This window comes from Peromyscus maniculatus, chromosome 17, assembly GCF_049852395.1.
Source record: "Peromyscus maniculatus bairdii isolate BWxNUB_F1_BW_parent chromosome 17, HU_Pman_BW_mat_3.1, whole genome shotgun sequence".
In the NCBI taxonomy this organism is placed as follows: domain Eukaryota; kingdom Metazoa; phylum Chordata; class Mammalia; order Rodentia; family Cricetidae; genus Peromyscus; species Peromyscus maniculatus.
In genome coordinates this window covers 52,744,901-52,763,736 of record NC_134868.1, presented here as the reverse complement: position 1 = coordinate 52,763,736, position 18,836 = coordinate 52,744,901, and positions in this window count along the sequence as shown.

The window sequence follows — 18,836 nt, the reverse complement described above, 5'->3', positions numbered from 1 at the left end:
ACTGAATCCTTTCTCCAAATGAAGGTTCTCATGTGCCCATATTTATGGAATCCTTTAACGAGATGCTACCTTGAACTATAATGCTGCTGAATTAAAATGGTGTATAGAACAATGACTGACAGACAAAACAACCTTATTTAAATCTGCCCTTCTCTAACTGCTACTGGTGATGAGTTCGATGAGCATTCATGGCAGATTATTCCTCATAGCACATAAATGTGTGCTTTCTCCAACTCTAATCATTCTAATAAGCCGATGCCTGAGCTGTAGAGTCGTCCTTATTTGTTGTCAAATGGCCGGGGCTCAGCAAAGTGCAGTATGTATAAAATCAGCATTAAAATTATTTGATGAATACTCTACACCATCTTTTTAACTAAATGACTAAGCAAATAAGAAGCAAAACAGAGTCAAGAGACAAGAGTATTCACAGAGAGATTCATCTGGGAGCATCAATCCCAAAATCAGCTTGCATGTTCCTTTCCATTCAAACAACTCCAAATTTACCACATCTTCATTGAATTTATCAAAATCCAGACACTCCTGTTTTCTGACCAAAGGTTTTATATAATATGTCAAGGGGAAAACTTAGATTAAAAGCATGATTTTTCATCAATCCTCTAAATTTTACATCTATTTTAATAATCTATTTTCAGCAAAGCTTAGAACTAGTAATAAGTTGCTAGTGTATTTAATTGCCAATTTTTGTAGAACAGGGCTGGGAATTTTATCAATGATATTTTAGATAGGCTTAATCAGAAGGGTTGGGAGAAACAGAAGTGCTCAGAGGAAATAAAACACATCTGTGAGTGTGGACTTAAAGCAAAAGTCACAGAAAGTAAGATGTATCCAAACAAGGCATGGATGGCTTGAGGAAGAGCCACTTCCTCATGTTTCAAAGTAGGACCTGCATTTGTGTCCAGCTAGCAAAGTTACAATAATATAATTATGTCCTGATTCAATGACATCTCAAAATGTGTTTGGTGACCTAATGTGAAAATGTTTTGTCTATCCAATGAAACCAAGGGAGTCTGAATATTCACCCTTATAATAAGAATCAAAAGATGATGCCTGCAAGATGGCTCAGTGGATGAAGGCGCTTGCCCCCACGGCTTAGAAGCTGAGTTTGACCCCAGGACACACAAGGTTGGTAGAAAGGACCAACTCCCAAAACTTTTCCTCTGTCTTCCACGGGTGCATGATGGTACTCACACCCTCACACATACATAATGCAAGAAATTCACAGAGCCTATTTAACGAGTAAGGGAATTTATTAGGGGGTAACTCACTATAGCACAGGTATTTATCATAGGGTCCAAAAAAGTTAAGCCATGCCCCACACTGATCTTCTTCCAAGATCTGCCTGGTCAGTCCCAGTATCCAAAACCACAAGTGAGCCAGGTCTTAAGGGTCTCGAGCAGCCACGCCCCCGGGCATGCACTTCAAGGTCTTAGGCAGGTATACCAGTTACCTGCTACCTCACTAGGAGTGCTGCTTCAGGGTCATAGCTAGAACAGCTACCCACTACACATATACTTACAAATAAACAGGCAAAAAATATAATAAAAATGATGAGAACCGTGATGACAGAACATGTAAGAAGGCTCAAACCAGAGAAAGGCAGTAACCTGCTCATTGTATTCCATTCTAGAATGGTATTACAAACTGTATGGCCTATGGGTTCAGCTTTTTGCTAGCTAGCTCTTTCATCTTAAATTAACCCATTCCTATTAAACTGTATGTTGCCACATGGCTGTTGCATTACCTATCTGCTGGCATCTTGTTGTTCTTTCAGCGGTGGCTGGTATCTCCCTGGCCTCTGCTTTCTTTTTCTATCTATCTGATTAGATTTCCTGCCTCCCTCTAAGCTGCCTTGCCATAGGCTAATGCAGCTTTATTTATCAACCAATCAGAGCAACACGTATTTACAGCACACAGAAAGACATCCCTCAACAGGTCTCCATGGTGATTTGATGCCATCTTTGAAGGTCTACCTGAGCCTGTGTCTTCTCATCTGTACAAAGTGATAGGAACAGTTGCTTGAATAGGTCATCTTGAGACTGGAACACAAGACCATGTGAAAAGAGTTTACACACAGTGTAAATCCAGTACATCCTGAAGTTGTACCTGGAAAGTTCTAGAACTCATGTTTTTGTAGCTCTAATCACACAATATTATTCAAACATGACTATGCAGTGATATACTCAAAAGTTTTTTTTTTTTTCAAAATGATTTAGTATGTGTGTGCATAAGACAAGAACATGTTCAATTAAGTTGACCTACTGCTGGGAGCCATTCCCATGTGGTGGATGGGTCCTGCAGAGGATGTAAGGAGTCGGCAGGAGAAGGAAGTGAGCCAGGCCATGGTGGTTGGGAGAATCTTGCAGCCTGACTGACTAGCAGCCAGAGCGTTTCTTTATTTATACAGAATTTAGTTAGCAGGGATACATTCATGATGTTCCAAAACATAGATCATATCATTTTTGTTTTTGGATGTGTGTTTCACTTCTTTTGCTCATCTTTTAGTCATCATTAATAAACTATGACAGAACAGAGTTATCATTTACAATCATTTTCCCTCAAGTTTTGACATCATTAATAAACAGTTATTATTCTTACTCATAAACCCCATAACCCAATTTTTGAGATATAGAGGCATATGACAGCTTGTGCTCAGACTGATTATTTTGGTTGCTTCAAGGACATTAGACTAAAACAAAATCATGAACCACCCTGGGCATTTTGCCATGTCCCAAGCAGTGTATTATTAACTCTTAGTGGTCAGAGTGCCTAGGAAAAATCCTCAGGCCAAACTGCTGCAGTTATTATTCAAATTCTGGCATAATACAATCAATGTTCACATTTATATCTTTATAGAATTTGTCTATATGTCTAATATTGGCATTCTGTTGTTCCTTGGTCATATGACAATATAGTGGCTCTACATGAGCTAACTTCTAAGAGAGGGAGGTCCTAACACCTCATACTTTTATCATCTTTCCACTCTGTACTTTGCTTATCAATATGTCTCTATGTGAGACAGAGTTGTATGCCACGTAATTGTCTGAGTGTACAGTGGGAAGAGCCTTGTAATCTCAGCTGTGGACAATTCCTCTAGCCCACTGAATCTTGTTGACCTTTTTAATTTTACTTTGTTTTGAATAGCTTGTTCCAGTGTAAATACAGGGACAGATGCTTCAAGAATGTCTCATAGCCTCATAAAGAGACCTCTGGCTTCTTTTTTATGTATCACAACCTTCAAGTAGATAAGGATATCTCCCTCAAAGTGGGGGTGAGGGGGTAGTATGTTCAGGACTTTCCTGGATAAGCTTAGAAGCAGCATTCCTGGGAGAAGGCATAAATGATTCATAAGGAATTTTCCATCAGCCCAATATCCTCAAGTTGTACAAATATTAAAAGTTCCCAAGTATGTAACAGGTGGAGATGAAAACCAAAGGTGACATGGCAGCCCTCATGTGGCTCAGCTTTGCTGGATCTTTGTCAAACAGCTGTGCTGGCTTTGTGACTTCTGCCATTCCATTCAGATATGGCTGTGCCAACCTACTACTACTGTGAGGCAGAATTTCAAGCTATCCTACTAATCTGACCATCACCCACAGTGTCTGGGGAAGTCATTCCTGGAAATAAAGGCCTGTCTATGGAGAAGTAAGGAGAATGATGTTATTGACACTGTATTAGAAAATTTCACAGGCAGAGAAGAGCTCTGAGCAGCCACCTCCCCATTCCAGATGGCTGGGCAAGGCAGGACCAGAGAAATTTCTGGCTACACAGACTCACCTCTTGGTGTATCTGCAAAGATGTTTCCAGAAAGATTTCCAGAAAGAGGAGAGAATATTCATCCTGAATGTGTGCAACATCATTGTGTGGGCTGGGGGTCTCAGACAGAATAAAAAGTAGGAAGTGAGCTCAACCCCAGGACTCTTCTCTTTCAGCTCCCTGACTGTGGACACATGTAATCAGCTCCATCACATCCCTGCCCCATGTCATCCTTGCCATTAGGGACTCTACATCCTTAAACCATGAGCCCAAACCCGCCCCTGATTCCTCTACTCGCTTTGTCAGGTTTTTGTCCTGCCAAGACCAGTGAGTGACTAATGCACAGAGTCCTGTTTCCAATCCCATCCACCTAATGCACGGCCAGGTTTCTTTTCACGTCTGCACCGCTCCTTAAATGCGGATGTTTCACGTGAAAGGGAAGGTGAAGATGAAGACAGGAGCATAGGTAATGCTAAGCTGCAGGATCCCTTGGTCTCCACTTGCATTTCTCATTGACCTGCTGTGACACAGAGACCTTCCTTCCCTCTAGATCATCAGGTGCTGTTTTCTTCAACTGTGAAGTGAGATGAAGAGCTGACTTAAAAGTCATTTCAGTAATTATTTTTGTATATAACTTGTAAATAACCAGTACATCTTGTATATCACTGATACAATATATCAATGTACTAGTTAGGCTTCTCTAAAGGAACATAACCAATTGTGTGAAGTGTGTGTGTGTGTGTGTGTGTGTGTGTGTGTGTGTGTGTGTGTGTATAAAACCAAAAATATATAACATAAAAGGGTATTTATTGGACTGCCTTATATGGAAGGGGATAGGGACTCCAACAGTGGACATTTTTCACACTGAATTTTTTTCCCTTACAAAGACAAGAATTGAGAGAGCCCCTACAACAACATATATAGAAGTCATCTATCACACAATACCTTGCCTCTACTCTCCATTGTTACAAGGAATCTGAAGGGCCCTAAAGAGTATAATGATATACAGCTCAAAGATATCTGTTGGTCTGTGGCAAAAATGGGATGAAAACCTTGTCTCCTAAGCTCTGGCCTAGCATAACTATCACTGAAACATAAAAATTTCCAAATGTGGGGCAGGTAAAGCAAAAGTATGTAGACAATCACCCCTGGTTCTTTCTTTAGCAATTACATTCAGCAACTACATGTTCAAGAGTCCATCCCTCTGGTCCTTCAGGAGTCTCAGCCTCACCTTCTCTAACATCTAGAACCAAAGACTCTTCAGCTGGGATCAGCCTGAACCATCCACTAGTAAATGCCTTCCCAACCCTAGCCTGCCTCCTAACTTCCTACCATGATACACGATAGTGAAGCATCAGTTCCATACAACTGTCTATGCCTTCCTTCTATGACATTTATTTCTCTAAACTTGGACAGGGACCTATCACTTTACAAATAGCCCATCATTCCATCATTAGTTTGAAATTCACTTATGCATTATATAACCCATGTGGAGATGCCCCAAATATGATTTCCTACATTTTTAGTCAGCCTATGGTTTCCCAGAAGCCTCTGATGTGAAGTCAGTTGTGGGATTTTCCACTTGTAGCAACTGGTCTGTGCTCAAAATGTTCTGGATTGTGAGCTTCTCCAGATGTCAGAGAGATACAGATTCAGAACTGGGGGTTTTAGATGCACAACTTGCATTGATGAATTTTGGGTTCTAGATGCACAGCCTGCATTGAAAAAGTTTGTTTTTTTTTCCCCACTCAAACAAGCAAACAACAACAAAAAAATCATATCCAGAACCAAAACCTCCAGCTTGACTGTCTCACAATAGATGACATTTCCTCAGCTTGACTGTCCCACAGTAAAGGTCACTTCCTCACCATGACTGACTGATACATGCCTATTTTGACAGAATCCAACTTCACACTTTAAAAATTAAAGCACATACATCCTCTTTTCCCCCAGGAAACCTCTGATTCCCCTCGATTAAATTAGATTCTGAAATGTTCCTTGTGTTGCTGTGTGTCTCTCACAGTGCTAACACACTGCTAATCCACGTACATGGATTCAACCCATCAGCAATTGTAAATGTTTGAAAAACTACATTCCTGTTAAATATAAATAGGTTTTTTTGTGATTGTTTCCTTAAAATCCAACTATGTGCATACTGTATGGGTTGTATGCAAATTCCATGCATTTCCTGTGAATATGTGAGTAACCACTGTGTTTGGTATTCATGGTGTTCCAGAACTGATCCCCATGGATATGAAGGGACAGTTACATTTAAGTAATGTTTATTTTCCTCCAAACTCTTAGAGCTCCATGACTTCATCACCAAGGTAGGGAGTGTGCATGAAGAGGCTCAGAAACCAACAAAGGGGGATGCTTCTATACATTTCTCTGATTTTGTATTTTCAATTCTGAAGGAGACTACCATTCTTACACCAAATTTACTCTTGAAAATTTCAAAGGGGACACTTTTCTCCATAGGTGAATACTTTAAAGGGAGATATAAAATTCTGTAGCAGCAAATTATATTCCAATTTATAAAACAAGCAGACAAACAAACAAACAAATAAAAAACATGACTAAAAGAAAAATTCCCCCCCACACACTGCACCCAATTCCTGAGGCAAATATTGCTCACCTTGAACTAATTGTTGACTTTTCCACGTAGGTGGTTTCAGAATTATTTTAGGTATGGGATTTTTCTCTTTGGCAACAAATCTAATTCTATAAGGTTCTCAATCTTCTTTGGCAGTGAACAGTGCATGTTAGGGAACTCTTTGGCATGGAAATGTTCCAGCTGGGTATATGGTGGCTTCTTTTCTGCTAGGGATGGAGCATGCATGTCAAACCACTCTAGGCAAAAACACAATCTACTCCTGTTCATCTCTCAGAGATGCCAGTGTGGAATTTCAGAGATGCCAGTGTGGAGATTATTTGATTCTTTGGGTAAGACAGTATGATTTTGTTTTAATTCAAAATGAATTTTGTTGTATTTTATGGTGGTTTTATTTTTCTAGGAAATTACAGTTTGTTAGATTTATTTTTTTACTATTTCAATCACTTTCCTCATTATTTTCTTTAATTAATCAAGACTGAAGAAACATCATTTAGGTAAAAATATGCTGAAGTAAGAAATGAATCTTTCCATCAGAAAAAAAAAAGAAAGAAAATAAAAATACCAACAAAGACTCTGGACTCACTAAAATAAAGCTTCCCCTTTTTTTTTCTGGTGTCCTAAACCTCCAGTGGAAGATCTTCCCTTACAGATACTATGACTCCCATAATTTATTTATTTTACTTAGAGAAAAATAGAGATCCAGATGACACTTGTTAATTCTATTACTGACTGAAACATCACATAGTCAAGACAATGCGGAACTTTCACATTTTATTTATATATTTATGTATGTGCTATAGTACCAAGGGTTTAACCAAGAGCCAGTGTATTCTAGGCCAATATTCTCCCTGTGTGCTATATCTCCAGCTCAGGACTCTCACAGTTTATAAAAGTCAGTACATGTTTGTTATCAACATCCTCAATGAGGGAAACTGAAAAATGGGCAAAACAGGCTGTGGATATGGTTGTCAGAAACATGCTGGCTACAAAATCCAAAGGACCACAGTCTAATCCCCAGAACCTACATAAACAGCCAGGGGTAGAAGTATGAGTTGAGGGAGTAGGTTGGAGTTGAGAGGACCACCAGAGCTCCCTGGCCAATCTCGTTGAACTGAGGAGCGCCACATTCCCCATTCAGTAAGAGACCTTGTCTTATAAACTAAGGTAAGGAGATGGCAGAAGAAGACAATGGTGTCCACCTCTGGTCTCCACCCATCCACAAACACACACACACACACACACACACACACACACACACACACACACACACACATATATATGTATATATATACATATACACATATACATATACACATATATACATACATACATATACCTCATGCAACAGTAAAATAAATTTCTTAAGTGTGTAAAACGTCAGAATGACACAGGATAAGGCAAAATGACAGAACTAATACTCAGAGAAGGCAAATCAACAGTAAAGCCGCCACCCTCTGCCTCCAGTGGCTACCATTCCTATAAAAATTGGCAACTAAGCCATGAAGAACCAGTTGAATTTGCACCCAGAGAGAAACTGAGTTTGCATAGATCAGGCCTGTTTTGTTAGCAAAACATGCTGCCACTTTATTCTGTGGGCCAGAAAAATCCTCCTGAACTTCCAAGTGCTGAACATTGAGCCGAGGTACATTTGGATAGCAGCCCTTCATTCTCCACCCCATTTGGTCTTCTTTATATTTGTGCAAGAGGAGATCTGGATCTTGCGTTCCCTAGACGCTTTCCACTTGGACCAATGATAGGCAGGAGATGCCCCTTCCCCCAGAGGCCAGTTTCCCCATGTCAGGTCTCCAGAGAATACTCTTGATGTTCGTCACCTGCAGCTTAGGTTCCTCCTAGTGGACTGTGGAAGCCCCAAATGACAGGCTCAGCTCCCAGCTTTCTTAGGGCCATCTTCCAAAACCTTTCCACAGGTTTTATGTGGCAGTCTGCTTGAGTAAACACCCTTCCCGCTGTCTGAGATGCTCTTTGTTAGAAAAAAGAGGAGTGGGGTAAATCCTCCTCTGGGTGAATGCGCATGCCCAGTGTGTCAGATGCAGGGTCCGGAAGTTTTAAAATCCACAGTCAGACTGCGGTTGACTAGGCTTAGGGCTTCCGTACCAAGCAGGGAGAAGCGGGCAGGAAACAAGACTGAAGCCTGAGTTTTACAGCTTCACTTTATTACTGAAAACTGTTTCTCCAGTAGAACAGAAAGAACAAGATCCATGTCCTAGAATAATGAGAAACAATAAACACTAAAAATACACGAAAAGACAGAGGCTTGCTAAGATAGGCTCACCACACTGAAATAAATAAAGGAGAAGCTGGAAATATGGTCGGAAGGCTCGTACTATAAAACAACATAGTAAAATTGAGAAAGAGGAAGCGGGGAAGAAAAAAGACAAGCACAGTCATGAGAATTAAAGAATGGAAAAGATAAGCTTCAAAGCATTTTAGAGAACGTTAAAGAGAAAATTGATGAATCCTAACCTACATCAGAAAGAAATCTCGGCAGCAAAATCAAATGCAAAGATAAAAATACTGAAAGAGAATATATGAGAATATTTCAAAATAGATTAATCTATAAATAGACTGAAGAGGTCCGCTGAGTCCCATAAAGGAAAATATGCATACACCTCACACTGAAATCAGAGAAAATTAAGATTAGAATGACAGCTTGTACAGAGGGGCTGTGGTCCGATTGACAGTCCATTTCTCTAACAACAGGAGCCATAATACACAGGACTGATATGTTCAATATCTGAACAGCCACAACAAAAATTGATTACCCATCTAAAGCCCTGTACTTGTTTATATTTCCAACAAGAATAAAGGCAAGTAAAGACAATTCCAGGTAAAATAATAATAATATAAAAAAAGATGTTTGCCGAAATGTGTATCTTAATGAAAGTTCTAAAGGTGCAGAGCCCAGAAACTCAAACAAAAAAGAAGTCAGAGCTGCCAAAATGAGGTTTCAGCAAAATAAGGACAGATTGTATTCTAAAATCACAGAGCCTCTTCAAGAGGTCTGACACGTGGATTCTTCATGACCTGATCACAGTGGCAGATCAGGACAGCTAGGTGATAATCTCAGGGTAAATAAGCTGCTCCTACTTAACACTAAGTTAAAGCCCAGGCTGTACTCAGAACACCTGTGACAGTGAAATAAGTAGACTGACTATCAGAGTAACAAAGAGAAAAAGTATTTGTCAAAACCTATACCAAAAAAAAAAAAAAAAAAAAAAAAAAGAATGGACCCCAATTTAAACTGGTGAGTGAGGAAGTGTGTATGGAAAGAAATTTATCCATTGATTTTGAAAATACTGCTGTGGCGCTGTGGTGGTGTGGGGTACTGATGGTGGGAGAGTGCAAGTGTGTGGAAAGTCAGGACAGGGGATTCTCTTCCTTCTTGCTACATTTTAGTATGAGCCAAAAACTCTTCAAGAACTAAAATCTTCTAATTTAGTAACAACAAGAGCAACATTCCGAATGAGGGACATAGAGGCGAGTAAGGAGGAGGAAACTAGACTAGAAAAGCTATAATAAAGCACACGATACTGCAAAGTAACTATTAGTACCTATTAGTACCGAGAGCTTCTTTAAATCTAAAGCACCATCAACCACAGCTGATGAAAAGCATGTTTCAGCTGAGAGGTCAAGCTGAAGAGAGGTTTTTCCAACACTTGTTCTTTGCAAGATATAAGCTGCAATGATGACATACAAAACTGGAAAGTAAAGATATGGAAGATAAAAAATACCCATATCAAACAAGTGTGTTAGTATCAGTCAAATAGATTTCAAAGCAAAGGGAATATCAGTTCCTGCTGCTGTCAAGAGCTTGTGAGTGTTAAATGGAAAACAGACAACCCAGGGCTCCTGCAAAAATAGGAAGGTGGGGAGGCCAAGCTCAAGGTGTGCTTACATTTGTGGGTTTGGTGTTGTGCCACAAAAAAAGAGCAGAGTGGTGTGTGTGTGTGTGTGTGTGTGTGTGTGTGTGTGTGTGTGTGTGTGTATACAAAGTATGGTTGGCATCTGGTATGTGTAGTGGATTGTATATCTGTGGTGTGATATGATGTGTGGTCTGTTTCTTGTATATGCTAGTATTTATTCCTTGGTGCAAATGTACTCATTGCTCATTGTTTCTTAGGCACAAAAACATGCAAATGAACATGGAATTAATGTTTTTCTTCAAATTTTACCTTCATACATTCATTGCATTTGAAGAAACTCTAGTTATCAAAAGATGTGCTACAACAGAGGTATCTGAGATGTCTAAAGAGAATCATTTCAAACTGTTATATCCACAAGCTGGGGAAACAAAATGACTCTAGCCATTTATATTTCAAGATGTAGACAGATCTATAAGGATAAACAGAAAAATTCAAAGTTGTAGTGGGAGATGTTTACATCGTTTTCACAGCACTTGATTTCCTAAAAGCAGACAAATAAGTATATGAGACACTGATCAACATGATTGGCATATTTATAACTGAAAAACATAAACATTGCAGATATACTGAAGAAGACAGATTTTTACAGGGACATGCAACATTTAGAAAACTGAACTGATATTGTAGTATAATAATAAATCATCAGCAAATCTTAAGGAGTGGAAATTATATCAAGCCTGTTCTTTTTGACTATATAACCTTGCTATGATACAGATAACTAGCCAATGTAAAGAATATTTTTAAAAATCATATATTTAGAAAATAATAAATATCCATCTTAATAAATAATAAACTAAGAACAGTTTTTCTTCTGATTCCTAATGAAGAATAAATGCATCTAACTTCATTCTTGTACCAAGTATTAAGCATCTACAAAGTTATATATACAACATGGCAATGGAAAGAAACCAAAACACTAATAAAGTTAGCATCCATCTAAAAATGTAAATAAATATGAGTAGAAAATAATGAAATAGAGAAAAATAATATAGAGCAAAGAAAAAAAGGTTTCTTTGCACAGTGATTCCAAATCCCATTAATTGGACAACACAGATAAAACATCCTAGCAGATAGTAAAATGAAAACATTTTTAACCAATTGTAAGAAGTGAGGATGTGATAAGATTGAGAACAAAGCTCACCGACAGGAAGTACTTAACATAAGCAGGACTCTGTGTTCAACCTCCAGTGATGCAAATTAAATTAATTAACTAGGATAATAAATAGTAAAGAAAAGGAAAGAAAGTACAACAAGCTGCTGTCATAGGATTCCTGCAATTAAGGATATGCAATTAGATGCATCATACCTAACTTCTCTGTCCAACCAGATCCTGCATATCCTTCACCAGGGTGTAGCCCAGTGAGTGCACCTAATCCTCTCCTTCATGCACCCATTCCAACCCTTAGGTCTATCTTCCCCAAGCTGGAAGCTTCAACTAGGACACATATCCTATATCTCAGTCCATCCCTGTGTCTATCAGACCCCCGTGTCTAACTGGATTCATCCCACCTCAGCTGTATCCAACCTTCAGATTCAACTTGGCCTATACATCCTATGCTCTGCCCCAACTGGCTGGGTTCTTATCGGACACAAAACAAACAAAAGATGTCCATATATCCAGATCTCTTCACAAAACTACAAATAATGTGAAAGATAAATGCAGTATTCACTCCCCAAAAATCCAGCAGTCCCATAGAAATATTCCCCAATGAGAAGTACCTAGATGATCCCCAATACACAGAAGTTAAAAAAAAAAATCATGACCAAAGAATTCAAGGAACTTAATGACATAAGGAACAGCCCCATAGAATTAAAGAGAATAAATTTAAAGAAAAAATGCTCAAGAAAACAAAAATAAAACACTGATGGAAATGTCAATGAAAAGAGAACTCACCAGGTATGGTCATGCACACCTTTAATTTCAGCACTCAGGAGGCATAGGCAGGTGAATCTTTGTGATTCTGAGACCAGTCTATTTAAAAAGAGAGTTCTAGGACAACCAGAGCTCTGTTACACAGAGAAACTCTGTCTAAAAAAGAAAGAAAGAAAGAAAGAAAGAAAGAAAGAAAGAAAGAAAGAAAGAAAGAAAGAAAGAAAGAAAGAAAGAAAGGAAGGAAGGAAGGAAGGAAGGAAGGAAGGAAGGAAGGAAGGAAGGAAGGAAGGAAGGAAGGAAGGAAGAAATATCAATAAAGAGATAGAAATATTGAAGAGGATTCAAGCAAAAATGACGATGGAGTTGCAAAACCTACTAACCCAACTAGAAAATTCAAGGGAAAGCCTAACAAGAAGAATAGATCCAGAAGAAGATACAATATCAGGACACACAAAGATAATATAGAGGATCTATATGAAAAAAGCTAAGAATATGAAATAAACACACACACACACATACACGCAGAGAGAGAGAGAGAGAGAGAGAGAGAGAGAGAGAGAGAGAGAGAGAGAGAGAGAGAGAGAGAGAGAGAGAGATACAGGAATGTGGGACACCATGAAAAGAACCAACCCTCTAATAGATATGATGAATATGTGATGAAGAACTACCTCAGGCCAGTGGCATAGACCAGATCTTCAACAAAACATAGTAGAAAACATCCCCAAAGTGAAGGAAGATATTCATGGAGACACAAGAAGCACACAGAACATCAACTAGGCAAAACGGAAAAGAAACTCCCAATGGCACAACACAGTCAAAAAATTAAGCATACAGAACAAAGAAAACATATTGAAAGCTGCAAGAGAGAAAACAGAAGCCATATAAAGAAAAACACATCAGAACAGCCAATTTCTCAGTGGAAACTTTGAAGAAATCCAGAGGAACCAGAAGCAATGCATTCCAAGTCCTAAAAGATTGTAACCACAAACCTAGACTAATAGACCCAGCAAAACTATCTTCCATAGTTGAAGGTAAAAGAAAGTCTTTCCATGATACAAACAGCTTAAAAATTACTTATATCCAACAGAACAACATAGAAGAAAAGGCAGGAAGCAATACTTTGAACTGAGAGGAATGAGGACAGCCAAGAGACTGTAGGAAAAAAAAAACACGAAGCTATAATCATTGAAACACAAAATACCACTGATTGTATACCAAAAACCAACAATTCGATGACTGCAATCAATACACACCTTTCAATAACAACCTTAAAATTAATGGCCTCAATTTTCTAATAAAAAGTCTCAGAGTGACTGAATGATTGAGAAATAAAATCCATCCATCTGCTTTACATGCCCTAAGTTGTCCATTTCAAGTAGGTTAGGTTTACTATGAACAAATGGTATCTCAATGAAGCTGTTAAGGATTTAGTATTTAAGGTATCTCATAACTCCATCAAATATCCCCTATAGTATATATTTATAAAATTCCTTTAAACTTATCAACAACCATCCAAGGTGAACCAAGAACAGAACAGGTAAGTCAGCCTTAGATTCATGCAATCAGTTTTTCATTTTTTCCCCTCTTCTGGTGGGTGATCTCAGTATCCTTTCCAAGAATATTTTCCTTTCTCCGAGGCCATAAAAAATTATTTCCTTTTCCTATCAGAAGCTTAGGAGTTTGAAGTTTAGGACAGTGATTGATTTCAAATTATTTTTTTTTAAGTGCAAGGTGACTTTTCAGTTATTTTTTCTCCCTCACAGAAATCAGGATTTCTGTAACCATTTTTGAGGGAAAGTGCTCTTGCTTGTCAGCTGTTTGATGATGGAAACACTTGCCTGTATCTGCTGGGTTCCTCTCTTTCTCTGTACCCTATCTCATCACTGTGAAGCACTGTGAACCAGGAAGAATGAAACACTCAATTTTCCTCATGTTGTCTGGCTATGCAAACTCCTTTGGAATTTCATAAATGGTTTTAGAACAAATTACTCAATTTATTTCCCCTAGAATGTCACTGGTCTTTTGATAGTGATTGTGCTAAGAAGGTAATCTTAAAATAAAACCATCTTCCTATCCATGGACATAGTATCTCTTGATAAACTGATGTCTGCCATACACTGATGGTGTATTATATGGTGCCATTTTACTTGTGCATTTTCTTGTTATAGAATTTTATTTGTTGATTCCTCATCACCTTCTATGTAAGGATTTATAATATTAGCTAATGGGTGTCTCCTTTGCCAGTTCTCTTTATTTTCTAGTATTAAAGTACTGTCCATGGTCTCCATTTATTGCTAGATAGAATGGGTAACAAAGATTATCCTTTACCCAGTCCCAATTTTAAATAGAAAGTACTGAGTAACTCCCCTTAACTGTGATGTGTGCTACAGTTGTTTTGTAGCTATGACTTACAAGGTTGAAGAAGTTTCCTTCTATTCCAAATCCAAGGAAAGTTTTTATCATACATAAGTTAATTTTGTCATTTTAAATGTTCTATTGAGTTATAACTAATTTTTATACAATTAATGTATTCAGTTATCATGTATTATTTTCCAATGTTCAACCAACCTTTTAATCCTAGAATAACTCCACTTCATACATTTAATTTTATATAATATATTGTATATACTTACAGTGTCTAAGTTCATTATATGTGTACTTATAGTTTTATTTACTTGAAACATTTTGCTAGCTTTTGGAATTGGAGTTTTAGAGCTTCAGAAAATAAGTACAAAAGTAAACTATAGTCCTTATTTTCTTAAAGAATGAACACATGTTTGCATCCCTTAATTATTTGGCACAATGATCCAATGATGCTGTTCATATTGATATTTTCCCTTTGAGAATTTTTGTCATAGATAGAGTTTATTGAGCATATTTGTATAAATTTTAGCTCTCCGTGGCTTTATCATTCTACTAAAACAATTTCTGAATAATTTTGCCAGCTTACTAATATTTTCACTGGCATAATTTCATTGATATTTTACTGTTATTCAAGGTACATGGTTTTTAATATAATGTCAATATTACCACTGTTAAAATTTTGTGTATTTTTCTTTATGATTTGCCTTTTTTACTTTCCTTTTGGTTTTCTTCTATCTTCAAAGTCTTAGCACATATTTAAAACATTCAGAACAAGGTCATGTCAACAGTGCATTTCTCTTCTGTCTGATTTTAGTAGGAATATATCCAATTATTTTCCTTCTTAATTCTGAATATGGCTGTTTGTCTATATCAACACCATTCTACAGATGATATCCAATGTTGCTTTGACAATGCAACCTGCAACCCACCACCCCTTTCTGGATATGAGGGTCCTCACTATGTTGGAATCAGAGTCCTACAACCCATCCCCAGGTACGTACAGCATGCTCTTCACTCTCTGCACAGAAGAGGAGCCCTAGAACCTAAGACAGGTTGCTCAGATGTTCTCATTTACATATTGAGTCTCTCTCTCTCTCTCTCTCTCTCTCTCTCTCTCTCTCTCTCTCTCTCTCTCTCTCTCTCTCTCTCTCCCCACCCCGTCTGTCTGTCTCCCTCCCTCCGTCCCTCCGTCCCTCCCTCCCCCCCTCCGTCCCTCCCTCTCTCTCTCTCTCTCTTTCCCTCTCTCTCTCTTGGTTTTTTGAAACAGGGTTTCTATGTGTAGTTTTGGTGCCTGTTCTGGATCTCACTTTGTAGACCAGGCTAGCCTTGAAATCACAGAGATCCACCTGGCTCTGCCTCCAGAGTGCTGGGATTAAAGGCATGCACCACCACCACCCTGCCATACTGAATCTTTCTGAGTGGTGCAAAGATGAAAGCACCTTTGGTAATGACAGTCTAGTCAGATAGTCAGTGGCATACTGATAACAAGGGCAGGTAGAATATGAACACTATGGGGCAAAGGGAAGACAGGCTGCATGCTATATAAGGCATGAGGTAACCTACATCGTAGATACTGCAATAGGGATATTCAGGAGGCAGCCATGAGCAGCAGTGCAAGGCAGGAGACAAGACTCTGAAGAGGAAGAGACTTAAAGGCATTTGAGTAAAGAATAAAGAAAAATTGTGTCCTAAGCTACTTTTTTAAAATTCATCTTCAATATTTTTCTCTTAAGAAAAATTGATAGGATACTAAAATTAGCCCAATAAGCTGCCTATAAAATTACAGGCTTGGTATATCAATTTTTGAAAATGATTACTGCATGTTTTATCTTTTTCTTAGCATATATATTAAAGATTTTGCATTACCATCTGCCTGAAAGACACAAACAAAATAACAGAGGAACATCGTGATTGCAGATGTTCTTCGGGTGACCCTTTGTGGTTGATATCAGAACTCGAGAACATATTAAGTCTGTCTTTGGTTTTATCCTGTTGCCCTAGAAGTGGTTTCATTAGCCTCTGATGTTTTCATGCACCAATACCACAACCACTCCTGTGCCTCCTCTGGAACTGAAATTTCTCCTTCCTCAGAGTTAAGCACAGCTCAACATATCTGTGGTGTGCATGCTGTGGAACCCCAGGACTCCCACTGGAGAGTCTAGGGTAAGGTCAGAGACTCTGATGCATCTTTGATCCCCTCTCTTCCTACTTGAGACTTGCTCAAAGCCACTGCTCTTGAATTTTAATCATAGATTTTTGCTTTGGATATTAGATTCTTGTTAACAGCAAATGCCAAGTCACAGATCTGTTTGTTTTGTATTGGAGTAGGGATCTCAGCGTAAGATGGAATGCTTTCCCACTGTTTATGCATTGCCATAAGCCATCCATCCAAGAGAATTCATCAAAATCACTATTATTTATCACTTATTGTCAAGTATACAATCACTCACTGTACTGAAAATCCATTCCAGATGAATAATTCAAGTTACATAACCCATATTTTGCATAGATTATGACCAACTGCATTTTTATTTGCACGTCTACAGCAATGATCATAGGAGAGGCTTGCCCATCGCTGGAGTTTTCTAATGTCAAAGATGCTCCACACATCTTATTTGGCATGTGAAAACTCAAAAAGTCTATTACAATAAGCTAAGAATTAACATTGAGGCTCATAGTTCATCCTGAGATAACAAAAAGAAAGGGAGAGAAAGATACTCCAGCCTCCTGTGCCCATGCCCTGCAGGCTAACCTTGTACAGACACCACACAGCATTGTGTTATGCTGCATCCTAATTTTGCAGGGAGCTGGAGGCATGGAGAGAGAGAGCAATTAATCACAGAAGGCAGAGCCGGGAAGCACAGCGACAGTGGGGAAAGGCACAGAGCAAGCCCTGCCTTCTCAACAGTGAGCAATAGTACAGCACCAAGACTGTCCTGGGAGCAGTCCATGTCCTTCTGAACTGATGGAGGCCTCAAGAATTGGTTTAGATTCTAGTAACCATCCTATCACACTGTTCAGGAAAACTGAGGCAGAGGGGTTGCTTAGAAAATCAGTCAGAAAAATTCTAATTCTTTCCTAGGATTCAGGGTCACATTTTCTAACATTTTTGTATACTGCGTGTCTATTCTCTATTGAATAAAGGAAATATGTCTTGTTGTCACACAATGTATAACAAATTAATAAAAATTAGGTCAGTCATGATCAATTAACTAACTATGAAATTTAACATGGTTATCATTACTCCCACCAAATACGCTGATGCCCCGTGATGGCAGTGCACACTGTGCTGATGTTGGGAAAGAATTCTATGGGGCAACCAGTCTGTAACATAACACCATAAAACTCATGTTCAGCATATGCTGCTTAACAGGTATGATAAATATGTTACTAGTTTATATGTTTGTTATTGGATGCTGTAAATATTGAGTGTGCTCGTTCCTTGAAACTTCACAGTGAGCTGCTTGGTTGCATGTGTATTGGTTACTTTTCTGTGGTGGGATAGATAAACTCCAACCGCTGCAGCTTAAGGAAGAAAGGGTTTATTCTGCCTTATGATTCCAAAAGGGATGTAGACTATCATGGCAGGGGAGATAAGGAAGCAGGAGCAGGAACCATGCCTGGCAGTCAGGAAGTTGAGAGAGAAAGAACTAGAAGTGGGGGCTGGATTTAATAAATAAATAAATAAATAAATAAATAAATAAATAAATAAATAAATAAATAAATAAATAAACGAACCTCAAAGTCTGTCCCCAAGGCTTATCCTTCCTCCAGCAACACTCTGTCTGCTCAAGATTCTACAACGGAGCCGGGCGGTGGTGGCGCACGCCTTTAATCCCAGCACTCGGGAGGCAGAGGCAGGCGGATCTCGAGGCCAGCCTGGGCTACCAAGTGAGTCCCAGGAAAGGCGCAAAGCTACACAGAGAAACCCTGTCTCGAAAAAAAATAAAAAAAAAAAAAAGATTCTACAACCATCCCAAACAGTGCCACTGATGGCGGGTCACATGATCAGATGTGAGCCTGCAGAGGACACTTCTTATTCGAGCCACAGCAGCATAACTGGCTCAGACCTGGCTGTTCACACAATGACCCATTTCTCAGAATAGGTCCTTATCTTTACACACCACATTACAATCCTTCTAAGACACCTTAGTGACCCCCAGCTACCAATTGCTCCCAGTGAAGGTATCTTTCCCAAAAATGAGCTGTTGGAAGGGATTAGTGGTCGTTATGAGCCAGGCCCATCGGATTTTGTCATCTACATGAG